A 12,335-nucleotide genomic window follows, 5' to 3' on the forward strand; every position below is an offset into this window, starting at 1 on the left:
TTTAACATAGGAATTGAAAAATAGATTTTTGTTTTTGATATCCATAATAGTTGGCACAACAATACACAGTCTTTCATTTAATTGAATTGCCCACTCCAATTTCTTCTCATTAAATTAATTAAGTTTAACTAATAAAAATTGATTAATGATCACTGCTCTCATTCAGTGAAGAAGTCATTATCACACAATCCATCTCTCTAAGAGGTTTTCAATAAATGTTGGAGGAGAATATTTGAATATATTGAAACTTTCTTCAAATTTTCAAAGGGAAAATGTTCACACATTTAATTTCCAATTACATCTAATTTCCATATTTTTAATATTATCTCAGTATTTCACCTGAGAAAGAGTTAAAATTATGTTCTGATGCAATCTTGCTTTTCAAATCTGCTTTGTAAAGTTTTAAATTATCTGTAATCTCTTCCATGCCCTGGGACAGAAGTGTTTTATTTATCTATCCCTGTTGACTTATAAAACAACCCAGTAAAGATCATGACAAACTTTCAGATGTCCATAGCAACACAGTAGTGATAGCAAACTAACAAACAAAAACAATACCCTTTCTTTTTTTTCCCCCCTTATTTCTCCCCCTTCTCCTTCCTCCTCCCTTGCCCCCACTGTCTGCTCTCTGTGTCCATTCACTGTGCGTTCTTCTGTGTCTGTTGTATTCTCATTAGGCAACTCTGGAATCCCAGCCTGGGATCTTCTGGAGTGGGAGAGAGAGGTGATCGTTCTCTTACTCCACCTCAGCTCCCTAGTTCACTGCATCTCATATTGTCTCTTCTCTGTGTCTCTTTTTTGTTGCATCATCTTGCTTCATCAACTCTCCATGTGGGCAGCTCCACTCCTGGGCAGGCTGCCCTCCTGCACAGGGCTGCACTCCTTGCGCAGGGACCACTTCTTACACAGGGGGCACCCCTGTGCAGGTTGACACTCCTTGTATGCAGCAGCACTCCACATGTTCCATCTCGCCACATGGGCCAGGAACCCCTGGGTATCAAACCCTGGACCTCCTATATGGTAGGCAGAAGCGTATCTGTTGAGCCATATCTGCTTCTCATAATACCCTTTTTTTAATAGCAGAAGTGGGTTGAGGCTGTTGAGATGACTGAGGATTTCATCAGAAGAGGACACTAGCATAAGATGCTCTCTGGGTTTTTGGAGATAAAAGGGACTAAATCATTGCTTGAGAATATAGGGAAGGTGTTCCAGCTCTGCTTCTGGCTCCAGAAAGTCCATAGTCCTGCCAACTCCAAAGATATATAAGTAACCACACTGTTAAACCACCTGGTGTCTTTTTCATAAAGCAGGGATGAAGATCAGACCCCTAAACTAGGTTCACGATCTGGCTGCCAACCATCTTACTCAACTTATATCCCCGACATGACTTCTGGTCTTCCCAGCATTCCCAGGAATCCCATGACATTTCACCCCTCAGTGATTTTACACAAACCCTTCTAATGAAATACCCTTCTGCCTTTCTCTACCTAGTGAACCAGGACAATGACTGATTCATATTCCTTTTCTCTTACGGTCTGAGAACTACAAAAGTATTTGTGGGTAAAAAGCTTTTACTCCCACTTGCTCTAAGTCCAATAAACTGGACTGGCTACACTGCCCCCCACAAGCCATCCTCAGTTCAGCCAGCTCAGGATGACACTCTCAGGTAAACACTTCAGATACCCCCTCAAAGCCAGAGGTCCTCTTCCTCCTCTGTAAATGTCAATACCAACCTCATACTCCACCCCTCTCTCACATTTCTCTGACTGGCACATGCTCATTTCCTCCTCCCTAGGGATAAAAGTGTGCAGCACAGAGAATTACTGCCCTCTCAATGACTATGTGTCACTTCCCATTCATGGACTTATCATTACTCCAGAATTAAGCTGAACAGTTAATCTCCATCCTATGAAATAGTACTTACAGTTGCAACTCATTCATAAAAACCAAGTGGCCTGCCATTAGCTACTATGCTTTCCATGTACCTTGCTTTATCTCCCCAAAACAACTTCAAGTAAAAAGCAAAAAAAAAAAAAAAAAAAAAATCCTTAATGCAAAATTTAAAGCACTTTAATTCAGTATATAAGAGCAGTGAAGTCCCTGGGACAAGCTTGATCACTTCTGGCAAGAATGCCCAGAAAGAATGGTTAATCCAGGACACAGCAGGCTCCTGACCCTTCTCCCTTCTCACCAGACACCAGGAGAGTGCTGGGAATACCTGTGAGGGAAACCTAAACATGCAGTAAAAGCCTCCAAATCTCTCACCCTTCCTACTTGCCACATCTCCCTTCCAAACTACTCCCATTTCATCATTTTCCTTTCAAGCCTAGCCTTAAGAGTTCAGCTCTTCAAAAACTCAACTCCCTTGGCTGTAATGTCTCCACAGAACAAACCTAGCAAAAAAATCTGTTTTGTTTTTACAATTTTATTCCAATATTTAACTTGGGATATAATGTGAGATATTTTCTCTTTCTTGTTATTTTTTACCCTGCTAGACTTTATTATACTCTATTGATTTTTAAATTATTTATTAGAATTTTCTTCATTTTACACTTAGTGTAAAATACCATGGGATACTCGGAAATGTGCAGAACAGAAGTCATGTTGTAGATATACGACAGACAAGATGGTTGGCAGCCGGACTATAAGCCCAGCCAAAGATTCTGGACTATGAATTTCCCTTGTTTACAGAATAGCTTATTTTCAATTATTTTCAACTATGCAATTATAATATTGCATTATTGCTTTTCTTTCAAAAATGAAGCAGAGAATTTGTGAGGTTGTGCAAAGGTTGGGTGGGAATCAGCTGTGCAGAAAGCTTCCCTACATTTGCTCTTGCCTACTCTTTGTGGCAGGTGCTTCCATTCAGGGCCACCACAAACAGTTGTGTGGGTTGGGCCCTCTGAAAGGGAGAGAGTAGGGGCTAGAACTGCTTTCTCAGTTGTATGCTCTGGCTTAGGGAAAGAAGGACCTTTCACCAATTCATACAAAGGCATCACGCAAACTACGGCAACCCTTTCCCAACCCCTCCCTTGGTGAACCTCTAGCTCAAAAACATTTAATACGAGTTGATCTAGCCCAACCGCCTGCTAGCCTCATTCCCTGCTCTCCTTCTTCCAATCCCCTACTCTATAAAATTTACCTAAAGAAGCAGCTACATGTAATACCTGGAGTCAGAGATATTTGAGTCTGATCCTAGCTCAGCTACTTACAGACTTAGGACTTCGGCAAATTACTTGACCACTCTGAGCCTCAGTTTTCTCATATGTAAAATGTGTGGTAATAAGGATTTTGTAAAGAATCAAATGAGATAAAGTCCCTAGTACAGTGCCTTGCATATTGTAGGTACTTAAATGCTTGTAGCTAGCTAGCAAGCAAATAAGCAAATAAGATGAAGGAAGGGAGAGAGGGAGGGAGAGAAGGAGGGAAGAAGGGAAGGAAGAAAGATATAGCAAAGCACTGTTTTCAGATATCTCAAGCCACTCATTCCCTTTATATTAAGTAGCATATGCACTCCATGACTGGACTGATAACACTGCAGGAGGGAATCTGAAGAATCCAACAGGAGAGAAATTTTTTATAAACAGCCTTTGTTTCTGAATTTTCTTCCATTTATTTTTTCTGACCAATCCAGAATTATATTACTGTAAAACAAGAAATGATATGTGTCCCATGGATTCGTCCATTGTTCAAGTATCTGAAACTTTGCATCTGAACTCAATGACCTTATACATTTTATAAATAAATTAATTGAGTTAACTGGCATTTTCAGGGCTCAATTTGACTAGTAACTTGTTTACAGTAATACCATCATTCTAAGAAATACTGCTTATCCAGTTTACAGATATATAGTACAGGGGGTAGGATAAAATGACATGAATTAGTTTCAAGTAGAATATCAAAAAACAAGAATGAGCTAAGTAATTTTAAAAAATGAAAAAGAGATATTCTCTGTGATGATTAAGCTAATGTGTCAACTTAGACAAGTAATGGTGCCCAGTTGTTTGTTCAAGCAAGCACTGGGCTAATAATACAAGGGGATTTCATGGATTTTAGTCAGCAGTGAGCTGATTGCATAGATGACTGGTTACATCTACAATCAACTGAGAAGATTGCCCTCAACAATAAATTGGATTTTTTCCAATCAGTTGAAGGCCTTAAAAAGGGAAGGGATTTCAGCATTCAGAGAGAGAATTCCTATCTCTATTTTGGGCAGCCAGTGTCTGCTGGAGAACTCACCAAGGACTTTCATTGGAGCCCCTGGTTTGCAGCCTTCTCTACAGAACTTGGGTTTGTGCATATTCACAGTCATGTGAGACAATTTTATGAAATTGCATACTGTTTACAGATATTTCCTATCAGTTCTGTATTCCTAGAGAACACTGACTAATACAACTTGGTACCAGGAGCGGTTCTTGAGAAACAGAATGTTAAAATAGGATTTTTTGAAATTGGTTCTGTGATTTTTGCAATTGGCTATCTACTCTGATTAGAGGCAAGGGCACAATGACTGTTTCCAAAGATCAAGAGGCCACTGACAGGCCAAGGCATGAGTTGGAAATAGAGATATGCAAAATATCACCACTGGATAAGACTATTTCCATGTTTATAAGAGGCAAGGATCAGGGTGAGAATTTTTTTAACATGTTAACAGAGTTTTGTGGAGTTAAAAAGTATAATGATAGGAAGTGGACTTGACCCAATGGATAAGGCGTCCATCTACCACATGGGAGGTCCACAGTTCAAACCCAGGGCCTCCTGACCCATGTGGAGCTGGCCCATGTGCAGTGCTGATGCACGCAAGGAGTGCCGTGCCACACAGGGGTGTCCCCTGCATAGGGGAGTCCCACACGCAAGGAGTGTGTCCCATAAGGAGAGTCACCCAGCACGAAAGAAAGTGCAGCCTGCCCAAGAGTGGCACTGCACACACAGAGAGCTGACACAAAAAGATGATGCAACAAAAAGAAACACCAATTCCCAGTGCCGCTTATAAGAATAGAAGCAGTCACAGAAGAACACACAGCGAATGGACACAGAGAGCAGACAACTGGCGGGGGGGGAGAGGGGGGAGAGAAAATTTTTTTTAAAGTATAATGATGTTGGCTGACTCTTCCTAAATATTATGGATACAGTTACAAAATAAAGGGGTGAACTGAAGGTTTCAAATTTGCAACTTAAGCCCTACATGAATGATGTGAAATTTTCTATGTGTGCTCTGCAAGAAATTCTTATTTCACGAAGCTGCAGATTTGAGATCTCTGAAAACCAGACTCATAGCCTCATTGTATGAGTAGCAGAGTTACCACAGAAACTAAAATCTCAACCTTGAAGGGTGTCTGCTGTTAAAGTGAGGGCAATGACTGGAAAGGAGTGGAACCCTGAGGATTGGGATAGAGACCTATCCATTGATGATGATTAATGGTGGGAACACTGAAACCCTAAATTCTGCTGAGATAAATCTGTAATGGTCTGCCCTGAGGAGACAACCACTCTACCTCCACCCCACCCTGAGGAGAAAACCATCCAACCTCCAACCTGCCTCAGGAATCAGCCATCCAACCCCCACCTGAAGAGATTAATCCTGCCTCACCAGATGCAACTGCACTGGTGGCTTGCAAGACACTTCTAATGCTTCTCCTTCTCCACCCCACCACTGCTCTTAGGTTCCAGGCTTATAACTAGACTAAAATCACAAGCCCCCAAAGGTGAAGAGCAAAGTGTGACCCATGAGGAAGTGTGCTATACTCTGAAAGAACTGCATGAGTTTTCTAAATTACATAAACAGAAATCAGGGGAATACATGTGGGAATGGATATTAAAGATACAGGATAATGGTGCAGGAGTGTAAAGTTGGATCAGGCTGAATTTATTGATATGGGCCCATTAAACAGAGATTCTGGATTCAGTGTTGTAGCTTGAGGGGTTAGAAAGGGCTCTGAAAGTGTTCAGATGACTGGCTGAAACAAGGAGCAGAAGGTGGCCTACAATGCCTGAGGTCGAGATGTCCAATTTACAATGGTATAATGTAGAGGGGGGGATCCAATGTCTTAGAGAGACTGGAATTCTAGAATGGATTCACCATTTAACATGTGCCCGCCCACCCTAGGAATGTTCACAGGACACACCTATTACCAGGGTAACTGTGCATTGGGGAAAAAGAAATGATCAGATATTTTGACACTGGCTCAGAAGTGACATTAATTCCAGAAGACTCAAAATGTCACTGTGATCCACCAGTCAGAATACAGGCTTAGGAAGATCAGGTGATCGATGGAGTTTTAGCTTAGGGCTTTTGCACAGTGGGTCCCCAGACCCATTCTATGATTATTTTCCCAGTTCCAGAATGCATAATTGGAATAGACATACTCAGTAACTGGCAGAATCCCCACAGTGGTTCTCTGACTTGTGGAGAGAGGGCTATTATGGTAGGAAAGACCAAGTGGAAGCCACTAGAACTGGCCCTACTTAGCAAAATAGTAAAGTGAAAGCAATACCTGATTCCTGGAGGGATTCCAGAGCTTAGTGCCACCATCAAGGATAGGAAAGGATGCAGGGGTGGTGATTCCCACCACATTCCCACTCAACTCTCCTATTTGGCCTGTGCAGAAAACAAAAATCTTGGAAGATTACTGTATATCATCATAAACTTAACTAGATGGTGACCCCAGTTGCAGTTGTTGTTCCAGATGAGGTGCAAATCAACATATCCCCTGATATCTGGTGTGCAGCTATTGATCTGAAAAATACTTTTATATCAATTGCTATTAGTAAGGACCAACAGAAACAGTTTGCTTTCAGCTGGCAAGGCCATCAAAATAGCTTCACTGTCCTGCCTCAGGGGTATATCAACTCTCCATCACTATGTCATAAATTGTCCACAGGGATCTTGATCACCTCTCCCTTCTACAAGATATCACACTGGTCCATTATATTGATGATATCATGCTGATTGGGCCTGTGAGCAAGAAGCAGCAATTGCTCTAGACTTATTGGTAAAGCATTTGCTGAGAGAGATTTGGAGATAAATCCAACAAAAATACAAGGGACTTCCACCTCATTGAAATTCCTAGGTGTCCAGTGGTGTGAGGCATGTTGAGATATCCCTTCTGACATGAAGGATAAGCTGCTTTATCTGGTCCCTCCTATGACCAAAAATACTAAACACAATGCTTAGCTGGTCTCTGCAGATTTTGGAGACAACATATTCCTTTTTTGGATGAGTTACTCAGGAACATTTACCAAGTAACGAGAAAAGCTGCTAGTTCTGCATGGGGAACAGGACAATAGGAGGCTGTGCAACAGGTCCAGGCTGCTATGCAAGCTGCACTACCACTTGGGTCATATGATGCAGCAGTCGTAATGATGCTGGAGGTGTCAATGGCAAATAGAGATGTCATCAGGAGCCTTCAGCAGGCCCTTATAGGAGAATCACAATGCAGACTCTTAGGATTTTGGAGCAAAGCCCTGACATCCTCTGCTGATAACTACTCTCCTTTTGAGAAAAAGCTTTTGACTTGTTAATGGTCCTTACTAGAGACTGAATGCCTAACCATGGGCCACCAAGTTACCATTAGACCTGAGTTCCCTATGATGAGGTGGGTATTGTCTGACCCATCGAACCATACAGTTGGGTGTGCACAGCAGCACTCCACCATAAAGTGGAAGTGGTACATACGATATAAGGCTCATGCAGGCCCTGAAAGCACAAGTAAGTTACATGAGGAAGTTGCCCAAATACCCATGGTCTCCACTCCAGCCACATTGCCTTCTCTTTTCCAGCCACAGCTATGGTCTCTTGGGGAGGAAGAGAAAACTCAGGCCTGGTTTACAGATAGTTCCACAAATATGCAGGTATCATTCCAAAGTGGACAGCTGAAGCACTGAAGACCCTTTCTGGGACATCCCTGAAGGACAGTGGTGAGAGGAAATCCCTTCCAGTGGGCAGAGCATTTTTTTGAGCAGTGCACCTGGTTGTTCTTTTTGCTTGGTAGGAGACATGGCTGGAGGTGTGTATGTACACTGATTCATGGGCTGTTGCCAATGATTTGGCTGGATGGTCAGTGACTTTACAGGAACATAATAGGAACATTGGTGACAAAGAGGTCTGGGGAAGAGGTATGTGGATAAACCTTTCTGAATGGGCAAAAAAAAAAACCATGAAAATAATTGTGTCTCATACGAATGCTTACCAGAGGATGACTTCAGCAGAGGTCTTAATAATCAAGTGAATAAGATGACCCACTCTGTGAATAGCACCCAGCCTCTTTCCCCAGCCACTCCTATAATTGCCCAAAAGGATCATGAACAAAGTGGCCATGGTTGTAGGCATGGAGGTTATGCATGGGCTCAGCAAAATGGGCTTTTCTTCACCAAGGCTGACTTGGCTAGCCACTGCTGAGTGCACAATTTGCCGACAGCAGAGATCCACACTCATCCCCCATATGGCACCATTCCTCAAGGTGATTTGCCTGCTACTTGGTGGCAGGTTGATTACATTGGGCCTCTTCCATCAAGAAAGGGGCAGCAGTTTGTTATAACTGGAATAGATACAGGTTTGCCTTCCCTGCACACAATGCTTCTTTCAAAACTACCATCTGTGGACTTAGCAAATGTTGTGTCCATTGCCATGGTGTTTCACACAGTATTGCTTCTGATTAAGAAACCAACTTCAGAGCAAATGATATGCGGAAGTGGGCACATGCTCATGGACTTCCCTGGTCTTACTATATTCCCCATCACCCTAAAGCAGGTGGATTAATAGGATAGTGGAATGGCCTTTTGAAGACTCAATTACAGCACCAACTAGGTAACCATACCTTGCAGGGTTGGGGCAATGCTCTAAATCAGCTTCCACTCTATGGTGCTATTTCTCCCATAGCTATGATTCATGGGTCTAGGGATCAAGGTGTGAAAAAGGGAGTGGCACCACTCACTATTACCCCCAGTGACCCACTAGTAAAATATTTGCTTCCCATCCCTGCAACCTTAAGGTCTGCTGGTCTATAGGTCTTAGTTCCAAAAGGAGGTATGCTTCCACCAGAGAAAAATATTTCCAATGACCTGGAAGTTGACTGCCACCTGGCCACTTTGGGCTCTTCATGCCTCTGAATCAACAGGCAAAGAAGGGAATTACTGTATTGGCTGGGATAATTGATCCTGACTATCAGTTGGAACTAGGACAGTACCTATACAAAGGAGGTAAAGAAGAGTCTGCCTTGAATACAGGAGAACCTCCAGGGCTTCTCTTAGTACTAAAGTCAATGTAAAATTGCAACAACCCAATCCAGACAAGACTAACAATGGCCCAGAATCTTCAAAAATTAAAGCTTGGATCACTCCACTAGGCAAAGAATCATATCCAGTTGAGGGGCTTGATGAGGGTGAAGGAAACATGGAATGGGTAGTGGAAGAAGGTAGTGATAAATACAAACTTCAGTCACATGACCAGTTACAGAAATGAGGACTGTAATGGTCATGAATATTTCTTCCTTGTTTTGTTATGTATTTGCTTGTATATGTACAAAATGAATATCTTTGTGTTCTTCCCTATCCTTTCCCCTTATCATATTTCATAAGTTTTATTAGTTTCAGGTCAAGTTTAATGATAATCAAGTTTAAGAGTGAGGGATTTAGTGCATTTCCAGTTGTATGTAGGACAGTTGAGTATTGTTAGGTGGATCTGTTATTGTTTTTATTTATGATTTAAAGTGATGTGTATGGCTGTCAATTTGACAAGGGGTGGAAGGCTAATTTGTCAACTCAGCTAAGTAATTGTGCCCACTTGTTTGGTCAAGCACACACACTGATGTTTGTCTCTAGTAAAGGCATTCAAAACAAGTCAATGTCTTTCTTTGTCTAACTCCTAAGCATTGTGAAGAAATCATTATGTAACTCTGTTAAAAAAAACTTTTAGTCCAATGTTTTAAAATTTTTCAAAGAGGGGGAAAGTAGCATTTTAAGAAACAGGAACAAATTTGTGTATGAATGAGACCAGTGAAGACCCAGTAGTACCACCCAGCTGACACACAAAACTTCTTGAGAAATAATCAGTGCTTATTGGGCACTTTGTTACACACCAATAGCTAATAGATACATCAAGAATAAGGCAGAAGAGAACATCAAAGCTAACTGCCTTTTCACTGGGTGACTAGGTATACAGTATGTAATGTAAGAGAAAATGTAGAGATTATTCTGTAGCTTTACTAATGCCATTTCCTCTGATATCACATATCTAAGTCCAAACATTTCAGGCCAATTTATTTATTTATTTATTTTGGGGGGTCAGGCCAACTTAAATGCTGCCCTTTCCACCCAAAGTAATCTTTCACTTTCCTGACTATCTCTGACAAATTTTTTGTGCTGCATTTCACTCTCCCTGCCATCAAACTATTTCCCTGCTCCTCTTTGCAGTAGAACTCTTCCAAGGAATTCCTCACTCTAAGTACTAACTTCTGTACCAGTCAAGGTTCGATGAGAGAAGAAGAAGCACTATGAGATATATATGATTATATAATCTATTACAGATTCTGACCTTATGCAATTGCAGGAGTTGGTTTAGACGTTTCTATAAAGAAGTTGTCTTTACATCTGATCTTGGAGCTTGAAGGCTAATGGGCAGGTAGTTGGGAAAGGAAGATGGATATAAAATGGGAAAGAGAGAGGATAAGCTGAAACCCACAAGCCCAAGCTGGAAACTAAAAGGGCAGACTGGAACCTGATCAGGTTCTTACTTCATCATGGAGCTAAACTCTCACCTAGCCCAGGAGTTGTGGAAGCTGAAAGAGGATTCAGAGGAAGGTGGAGTAGCTGATCAGGTTGCAATCCCACACCAGCAAGTGGCAATGTGAGTGAACTGCAGTAGAACCTGCCCTGACCTTCTAAGGGTAAGGATATGTATGCAAGATTTCTATCCTCCAAACATTGCACGCGCATACACACACACACACACACACACACACACACACAAAACTCTTGTGGCCCACCCTAATTGGAAACTGTGAGTAGGGAATTCTGGTCTGAGTAACGAAGTTGAAGTTGGCCAAGATGACACACTACAGAGCCACCATGGTCCCTTCCTTGTCAGCATGGCACCCATGTGTGCCTTTAAACCATCCTTAACTTCCACATAAAGACAATAGCAGAGCCATGCTTTCAGCTAATGTGATATACCTATCCCATGTACAACTGAATATAAGGATGTGAAGACCCTTTTCCATCTTTAGGTGTTCATTTAGTCTCTGATTATGGCAGGACAGGGCTTGCCTTTCCTGTTCATGCAATTTAATGATGAAAGAGGTTGATTTGGGAAGAGTGGACTGGGGAGAGTGTGGGGTCTATAGGAACCTCTCATATTTTTTAATGTAACATTTTTTGTGACCTATGTATCTTCAAAAAAATACAATAAAAAATGATAGGAGTGGGGAGTAGGGTATACGGGAACCTCTTATGTTTTTAATGTAACGTTTTGTGTGGTCTATTAACTTTTTTAAAAGATAATTTTAAAAATTAAATTAAAGTAAATTTTAAAAAAAAAGATCCCTAGCCTACGTGCTTCCGCTCTTAGAGTCTGACACTACTTAGAGTCTGATACTACTAGATTGCTGGGCCACCCCAGAGGGCCAGGGGAGACTCACCTGCAGTGTCTTGTCTCCAGAAATATCCTTAAATAAGCATTGCTCTAAAAGGCCTGATGTGGACACTGTTGGTCATTTGCCCTTGTTTGCTCAATGTGTTCTTTCATAATCAATGGAATACAATGAAGCATTTAAGAATTTACTTGTAAGAAATTTTCCCAAAATTGTGCATGATTGTTCACAGAAAAAAATCCAAGCAATTATGTAATTTTCCCCAAATTAAAGGATTTCTATTTCTATCAATTTAAAGCTGGGTTTCCTAATCTTTTTTGTTCCATGGACCCCTCTGCCAGTCAGATGAAAACTATGGGCCCTGTCTCATGATGTAGCGGCAGGTAGTTATATGACACTCAACATCGCCATGTCTTTAAATTAAATTTTAGGATTACTCAAAATTACATTTTACAATTTTCCCATAACTTCAATATCTGATAACCTAACACAATTCAACATCTGTTAAAACATTTTCAGCAAACCTTTAGAGATTCCAGTTTTCCCACGGTGTCATAAAACCATCTCCACCATCCTTATCAACCTTTTGCAGGCAGTTATCTACTGCACTCAGAACATGCTACATCATATAAAAATCATAATAATTCCACACTATATTGCGTATTATTTTAAAAATTATACACCTGCACCAACACGTCCCCACAAGAATAATGTTTTCCTGAATTTTTGATTCAAGCTCACGGACCCTCT

This window comes from Dasypus novemcinctus, chromosome 4 (assembly GCF_030445035.2).
Source record: "Dasypus novemcinctus isolate mDasNov1 chromosome 4, mDasNov1.1.hap2, whole genome shotgun sequence".
Classification (NCBI taxonomy): domain Eukaryota; kingdom Metazoa; phylum Chordata; class Mammalia; order Cingulata; family Dasypodidae; genus Dasypus; species Dasypus novemcinctus.